Raw genomic sequence first — 8,654 nt, 5'->3', positions numbered from 1 at the left:
TTTGAAAGTATCCTGTCCCCTGAGTGGTCCTCTGGTCAGGTGACAGCCAGGCTCACTGATTTTATTAACCCTTTATAGGCAAAAGAGATATAAAGTACTTCTGTTCTATTAACTCCTACTGTCTGTTTATGACTCTCTCTCTCTCTCTCTCTCTCTCTCTCTCTCTCTCTCTCTCAAACACACACACACACACTCTGTAAGTCCATCTCCCTCTCACACGCACACACACACACTGTAAGCCCATCTCTCTCTCTCTCTCTCTCTCTCTCTCTCTCTCTCTCTCTCTCACACACACACACACACACACACACTGTAAGCCCATCTCTCTCTTTTGCTGACTCACACACACACTTTGTAAGACCACCTCTCTCTCGCTCTCTCTCTCACACACACAAACACACACACACTCTTTTAGCCCATCTCTCTCTCTCTCACACACACACACAAACTCTGAAAGCCCATATCATTCTGTCCCTCACACAGAAACTCTGTAACACTATCTCTCTCTCTCTCACACACACACACACACAAACACACACACACTGGAAGCCGATCTCTCTCTCTCTCACACACACACTCTGTAAGCCCATCTCTCTCTCTCTCACACACACACACTGTAAGCCCATATCTTTCTGTCTCTCTCACACACACACAAATTCTGTAACACCATCTCTTTCTCTCTCTCTCTCACACACAGACACAAACACTCTGTAACACCATCTCTCTTTCTCTTTCTCTCTCTCTCACACACACAGACACACACACACACACACACTGTAACCTCACCTCTCTCTCTCACACACTCTGAAAGCCCATCCCTCTCTCTCTCTCTCTCACACACACACACACTCTATAAGCCCATCTCTCTTTCTTGCTCTCTCACACACACACACACTCTATAAGCCCATCTCTCTTTCTTGCTCTCTCTCACACACACACACACACACACACACACTCTGTAAGACCATCTCTCTCTCTCTCTCTCTCTCTCTCTCTCTCTCTCTCTCACACACACACACACACACACACACACACTCTGTCTGACAGGCATTGGGCTGTGGGGTTCCCTGCTGTAGCCGCGCAGGCTGGAGCCTGCTCCTCCTGTGACAGGCAGGGGCTGGTGCAGAGCATGGCAGGACCTGGAGATGACATGTCCCCTAATGGCAGGACCCTTTCACAGCAAGGGCAGCACCTCCCCACGGTAGCACAGACCCACCTACTCCTCCTGCTTTCTCCTGACACCAGCCCTACACTTCCCGGCACCGCCTCATGGCAACTTCTGTTTCTGGACTCGCACCAGAAATGGGAACTCTGGGCCAGGCCTGGCTCACCGCTTCCTGCTCACCCCCTCCTGCTCTGCAAGATGGTTAAGGGGGGGATGGGAAGAACCCAGGACTCCTGGCTCCCAGGCCCACCTGTGCTAACGTACCAGACCCCACTCTAACCCCAGCGCTGGGAATGAAACCCAGGAGTCTTGGCTCCCAGCCTCCCTTTCTCTAACCACTAGACCGCACTCCTTCCCTTCTCGGGAGCCAGGACTCCTGGGTTCTATCCTCAACTCTGGGAGTAGACTGGGGTCTAGTGGTTAGAGCAGGAGGAGCCAGGACTTCTGTGTTTTATTCTCAGTGCTGCTGTTTGACCCTGGGCCTCAGTTTCTCCTCCTACTTTTTGGGTATGTAGCCTGTAAACTCTGGGGCATGGCCTGTCTCTCGCTGTGTCTGGACAGCACCTGGCCCAACGGGGCCCTGATCTCAGCTGGGGCAGAGACTGTCTCTGGGTCTGTCATAAACAGATAGCTAAGGGTTAATGTTCTTTTACCTGTAAAGGGTTAACAAGGGGAACCAAACACCTGACCAGAGGACCAATCAGGAAACAAGACTTTTTCAAATCTGGGTGGAGGGAAGTTTTGGGTGTGAGTTCTTTGTTCTTTGTCTTGGTTCGGTGACCCTCTCGGCTCTGAGAGTGATCTTTCTATCTCCAGGCTTTCTAATCTTCTGTTTCCAAGTTGTAAGTACAAGGATAGTAAGACAATAGGTTTTTTGTTTTGTTTTTTGTATTTACATGTGTGTAGTTGCTGGAATGTGTTAAATTGTATTCTGTTTGGATAAGGCTGTTATTCATTTTTTCTTTTAAGCAATTGACCCTGTTTATTGTCACCTTGATACAGAGACCATTTTATGTCCTTTTTCTTTCTTTTGATATAAAGCTTTCTTTTTAAGACCTGTTTGAGTGTTTTTCACTGGTTAAGGCTAAGAAACGAAGGGAGGGGGAAAATCTCTTGGTGTTAGATTTACTAAGCCTGACTTTGCATACCCTCTGGATGAGGGGGGAGAAAGATTAGATCTCTCGGTACTTGTGTTTCAAGGACTTGAAGCAGGGAATCTCCCAGAGTACCCAGGGTGGGGAAATCTGGGAGGAGGTAAAGAGGGTGGAATCCCTTTGTTTAGATTCACGGAGCTTGAATCTGTATATCTCTCCAGGAACCCAGGGAGGGAACACCTGGAGGGGAAGAGGGAGAAGGGAAGTGGGTTATTTCCCTTTGTGGTGAGACTCAGGGCATCTGAGTCTTGGGGGTTCCCCAGGGAAGGATTTGGGGAGACCAGAGTGAGTCAGACACTGGAATTTTTCTGGCTGGTGGCAGCGATATCAGATCCAAGCTGATAATTAAGTTTGGAGGTTTCATGCTAGCTTCTCATGTTCTGAACTCTAAGGTTCAGATCTGAGTAGGAAAGTTATGACAGTGTCTGTGCAGCTCACAGCAAAATGTGGGCCTTGATTCTGCCCCGGTCTCTGTAGGTGCTGCTGTTGTACAGATAAATAATCATAATACGAGAAGCTGTGGCAGTGCGTGAGTGCACCACCATTGCCATGCAAGGGCTAAATGTGATTCTTATCCCTGTGACCCCCACCCGTACGCCCTTTCTTCCCCCCCAGCTCCCCGATTCTCCACCCTGAGCCCCTTGTGCTACTGCCCTTGTCAACGGCAGCGCAGAAAGCTGCCCAGCCCTAGTGCCAAAAGAAGAAGATGTTTGTGTGGGGGGAGGCTTTGCAAAAATCGATCACACCAATAGGAAACCACACCCAGCAATTTGTGACTTCACTTCCCAAAATTAGATAAACACACACACACACACAGAGCCACCTTTGCCAATGCACCACCTCACCTCGTCCAGGGAGGTCTAGGCACGGAGCTCTGTGTGGGAGCGGCGATTGATGGCACCATCAAGGTAGATTCTGGAGATGATCTCAGGAGATTTGGTCTTTAGGGTGCTCTAGAGTTCTCCTTTGCTCCATGCTGAGGTTCTGTTTTTCTGCTGGGGCTGTGTTTCTTTGCCCCCCCCCCTTTTTAGGACTGCTCTTTTCTTCAGGTTATTCTAGCATCATTTCACTCCTGTAGGCTAGTCTGGTCTGAGAGGAGCTGCCTGACTCCTTTGTTCTCCTTTTCCCTGCTTGTAGCCCTTGCTGCGTTTGCTGTACCCATTGGCAGCTGCTTCAACACAATTAGTTTTTTTTTAAAGCCTTAAAGAATCCTGTGGCACCTTATAGAATAACAGACATCATCAGATGCATTTGGGTATTCACCCATGAAAGCTCATGCTCCAATACGTCTCTTAGTCTATAAGGTGCCACAGGACTCTTTGCTGCTTTGACAGATCCAGACTCACACGGCTACCCTTTTGATTGAATTTTCGTTTTTTGCTTGAGCCTTGTTACAGTCTTGGCTTTCACAACATTCTCTGGCAAAGAGTTCCACAGGTTGACGGTGGGTTGTGTGAAGAAATACTTCCTTTTCTTTGTTTTAAACCTGCTGCCTAGTAATTTCATTTGGTGACCCCTAGTTCTTGTGGTATGAGAAGGAAGAATGAACACTTCCTTCTTCTTTTCTCCACACTAGTCATGGTTTTATAGACCTCCTTTGTATCCCCTTTTAGTCGTCTCTTTTCCCAGCTGAGAAGTCCCAATCTCATTAATCTCTTCTTCTACAGAAGCTGTTCCATAGCCCCTCAGCATTCTTGTTGCTCTTTTTTCTCAATCTTTCCACTTCCAATATATCTTTTTTTTTTCAGATGGGGCAACAAAGAACCTCAACTCTATCAACTCACAAAAAGCTCCCAAGATATAACAATATTTTCTCATAAAGAAACCAAAACTCTGGACATTTCAATGACTTGGAAAAAAAACTGCTTTCAAGAAATATCACCAGAGTAAAAGCCTTTCTGCTTTTCTAACCAAAACAGTCTCCCCAAAAAGAGATGCACCAATCTTGGAGACACTGCAATATGAGGTCAATGTATGGGGTGGACAGAGCAAGCTCCTAGTCCAGCCCCCTGTTTGGAAAACCAATGGAATATACAGTCCTTAAATTAAGGACATATCAGATATTCAACTGATAAGAACAAATACAGATTTAAAAGTTTATTAGAGAGTGTTTAAAAATAAATGATACAAAGAGTTTGAAGTGTCAGTTCTCAGTCATTGGGGGTGTTAAGGTTTGAATGTTGTTTCCTGTTAACCAGGCCTCATAGTTCTTTGCAATGTAGTAGGCGTGTTTGGGAAATGACACCTCTGGTTTCCATTTTTGGGTTCTGAAGCGCCGACGGGCATGATCTGGGGTTATCCCCATCCGGTATCTGGCCTTGGTTTGAAAAAGTTTATAGTCATTCATTTGCGGCTTGGGCATTTCAGCTGCCACCTCTGCTAAAGGTCCACTGAGGTGTGGCCTTAATTCTACCATGTACTGGTCTTCGGGGATGCTGTACCCAAGACAGGCTCTTTCAAAATTTTCCAGGAAGGCCTCGGTGTCATCACCTGCCTTGTAGGTGGGAAATTTCCTGTGCTGTGGAGCAATAATTGGCGCCGGGTTGTTAGGGTTGGCTGGCACATGCAGCCCAGCTTTTGCCAAATCCAGTTCATGTTTTCTCTGTTTTTCCTTCTCTTCATTTTCTTTTTCCATTTGTTTTTGTTGTTTTTCCATGTCTCGGCGGTGGGCCGCCTCTTCTTCTTCTTGCTTTCTTCTGTGGGCCAACTCATCTTCTGCTTGTTTCCTTCGGTAGGCTACCTCTTCTTCTTCTAGTTTTCTTTTGTGTGCTGCCTCTTGGGCTGCCTGTTCTCTTTGGAAGGCTGCCAGTTTGAGGCTTTCTTTCCTTTTCTTTCATCTCCATCTGTCGCCTGTGTTCAGCGTCTTTGATTTGTTCTTCGGCGTCAATCTTTGCCTTAGAAGTCATGGTTCCTGTTTTCTTGTGTTGGGGTGCCCTCCGGTGTTTATTTTCTGAACTGCAGGCTCTCTGTTGCCTCCTGAAGTCTGCCTAGCAACAGTGCTTTTTTCCTTTTCTCTCTCTAGCTAATGTTCAATTAAGGGAAACCAGAAAAACCACTTTATTTGCATGCATATAAGTGCTGGTACTTGCCACCTAATGGGAGGGCTATTGCATGACAAAAGACCCTTAACAGTCTTCTCGCATAACATGCAAACCACAAACTGCTAGAGAGAGCAGAAAAAAAAATTCTCTCTGGTTCCCTTTTAAAACCAAACTGTTTCTCTCTGCTAAAAAGCCCTTAGCAGAGAAAAGAAAAATATAATATTCCTACTGGCTTCTGGATTCTGTCTATATCCCGCCACTGCCACTCATGTTATAACCTTATTCCCAGATTCTGGACCTTAGCGTCCAAAATATGGGGGTTAGCATGAAAACCTCCAAGCTTAGTTACCAGCTTGGACCTGGTACTGCTGCCACCACCCAAAAAATTAGAGTGTTTTGGGGCACTCTGGTCCCACTGAAAAACCTTCCCTGGGGACCCAAGACCCAAATCCCTTGAGTCTCACAACAAAGGGAAATAATCCTTTTTCCCTTCCCCCCTCCAGATGCTCCGGGAGAGATACCCAGACACAAGCTCTGTGAAACTACGCAGAGTGATTTCCCCTCTCCGTTCCCAATCCTGGAACAAAAGCACTTTCCTCTTCACCCAGAGGAAATGCCAAATCAGGCTAGCAATCCAACACACAGCTCTCCCCTTGATTTCTTCCTCCCACCAATTCCCTGGTGAGTACAGACTTAATTTCCCTGAAGTAAAGAAAAACTCCAACAGGTCTTAAAAAAAAACTTTATATAAAAAAGAAAGAAAAAATACAAATGTTCTCTCTGTATTAAGATGATACAACACAGGGTCAATTGCTTAAAAGAATATTGAATAAACAGCCTTATTCAAAAAGAATACAAATCAAAGCATTCCAGCACTTATATTCATGCAAATACCAAAGAAAAGAAACCATAGAACTTACTATCTGATCTCTTTGTCCTTACACTTAGAAACAGAAGACTAGAAAGTAGAAGGTACTTCTCCAAAGCTCAGAGAAGCAGGCAGGCAGACAAAAGACTCAGACACCCACTTCCCTCCACCCAAAGTTGAAAAAATCCGGTTTCCTGATTGGTTCTCTGGTCAGGTGTTTCAGGTGAAAGAGACATTAACCCTTAGCTATCTGTTTATGACAGGGGGGAACATACAGAGGATATGGGGATGTTGGTATTTTGGTACTGTACAGCACATAACATATACGGACTGCAACGTCCCCAATGTGGGGTGTTCGGTGGGTGAGATCAGGATACAGTCAAGCAGTAGTAGGGGTACATCACTCATACATACAAGGAGCTATAGTTAATTGTAAGTATAAATAAGCAGGCTGGGTACAGAATGACCCTCACATGGTGGAGTTTGGTTCTGTTGGTTCAGGGCTTAGAGGGTATAGTCCAGCGGGGGTGGGGGGGAGTGTTACAGTTCCTTACACAATGTTTTCACTCCTCTTAACCAGAAGGCCAAGAAGCAATGCTAAGACTCTACTAAGACTCTATGATGTACATGCACCCCTGCCCCACTGTGGTCCCTGCCCTCACCGCTTTCGACCTCACCATGATGAGCTCCCAGACAAACCAACGGACACCCTAACTAGGTAACTCTAAGTGAGGCTCACTTCCCCAAAATGACTCCAGTGGAAGAATTCAAAGCAAGACCCCTTAACACACAATTCTGTTCAAAGACGGTTCTCTTTACACTCCTAATATGCACAAACCCACCCACTGACCTGTGACTAGCAATCTCTCACTGTTAACTCTGTCATAACATTTTTTCCCAGATCTGGACCTTAGCGTCCAAAATATGGGTGTTAGCATGAAAAACCTCCAAGCTTAGTTACCAGCTTGGACCTGGTAATTGCTGCCACCAGCTAGGAATTATACAGTGCCTAACTCACTGTGGTCTCCCCAAAACCTTCCCTGGGGGACCCCCAGACTCAGATGCCTTGAGTCTTACAACAAAGGGAAATAACCCCCTCCCCTTGTTCCCTTGTTACTTCCTCCCAGGCTCCCCTCCCTGGATGACCCTAGGAGATTCCCTGCTTCCAGTCCTGGAAACACAAGTACCAAGAGATCTAATCTCTCTCCCCCTCACCCAGAGGGTATGCAAAGTCAGGCTTAGTAAATCTAACACAAAGAGATTTTTCCCCCTGACTTCTTCCTCCCACCAATTCCCTGGTGAGCTGCAGACTCAATTCCCTGGAATCCCCACTAAAGAAAAACTCCAACAGGTCTTAAAAAGAAAGAAAAAGGACATTAAAAATAGGCCCTGTATCAGGATGACAATATACAGGGTCAATTGCTTAAAGGAAAAAAATGAATAAACAGCCTTATCCAAAAAGAATACAATTTAAAACATTCCAGCAACTACACACATGTAAATACAAAAAAAAAAAAACAATATACATCTATTGTCTTACTATCCTTGTACTTACAACTTGGAAACAGAAGATTAGAAAGCCTGGAGATAGAAAAATCACTCTCAGAGCCGAGAGAGGGAACAGACCAAGAACAAAGGACTCACACCCAAAACTTCCCTCCACCCAGATTTGAAAAAGTCTTGTTTCCTGATTGGTCCTCTGGTCAGGTGTTTGGTTCCCTGTGTTAACCCTTTACAGGTAAAAGAACATTAACCCTTAGCTATCTGTTTATGACAAACTCATACAGCAAAACAGGGCAAAGCAAGCCTATGCAAGTGCTATACCGCAACCCCAATGCTCTTGTCTGCTCCTTCCCACAAAACTACCTCAAACATGCAGTCAATGGCATCAAATCAATTCCTTGCCATGGTAGGGCCTCAGGCACTGGTGCACCTCAGTCCCTCTGAGGTGATCAGCTGATTCCTTCTGGCCTTAAATGCTAGGAATGTGACTCAAAGGGCCATGACCTTCCTCCTCTTCTGCACCTATGAACTATCCCTCATCTGGACAAAAAGTTTACAGAGACTGTTTCCTAAGTTAAAACAGTGGCATTTTCCAAAGGGGAAAGGGATGGCAAATTTATCTTCTGTAGGAAAACGAGGGAACAAATGATCCAAACCGTGCACTCCATTCTGGAAGGTATACGAAGGAGAGCGGTTTAAGAACCTACACAGAATAGACTAAGAAAGCAGCTGTTTGACCTACAAACAATGAGACGGTAAAATCTGCAAGAGCAGCCTTTCAACTCAGAGACCTAATAAGATGTTACTAATAACTAACCAAAGAGATACAAATGACTCAAAACCCTACTCTTAGTACAGACCGAATGGTAACACAGACACCACCACATTTCTTGGCTGCTCTTCAACCATCATATCTCCCCATA

The 8,654-nt window shown here is 45.6% G+C and overlaps 1 non-coding gene across 1 annotated transcript; it reads right to left on the bottom strand.

Moving 5' to 3' along the window:
• Positions 1–4,248: 4,248 nt before the first annotated feature.
• On the bottom strand, positions 4,249–4,442 carry LOC115643599. Its single transcript, XR_003998353.1, has one exon. It is a non-coding gene; the product is annotated as a U2 spliceosomal RNA (small nuclear RNA).
• Positions 4,443–8,654: the final 4,212 nt, after the last annotated feature.

This window comes from Gopherus evgoodei, unplaced genomic scaffold (genome assembly GCF_007399415.2).
Source record: "Gopherus evgoodei ecotype Sinaloan lineage unplaced genomic scaffold, rGopEvg1_v1.p scaffold_63_arrow_ctg1, whole genome shotgun sequence".
Lineage (NCBI taxonomy): Eukaryota > Metazoa > Chordata > Testudines > Testudinidae > Gopherus > Gopherus evgoodei.
The sequence above is the reverse complement of the archived record's forward strand: the minus strand, read 5'-3'. Positions and strand labels throughout refer to the sequence as shown.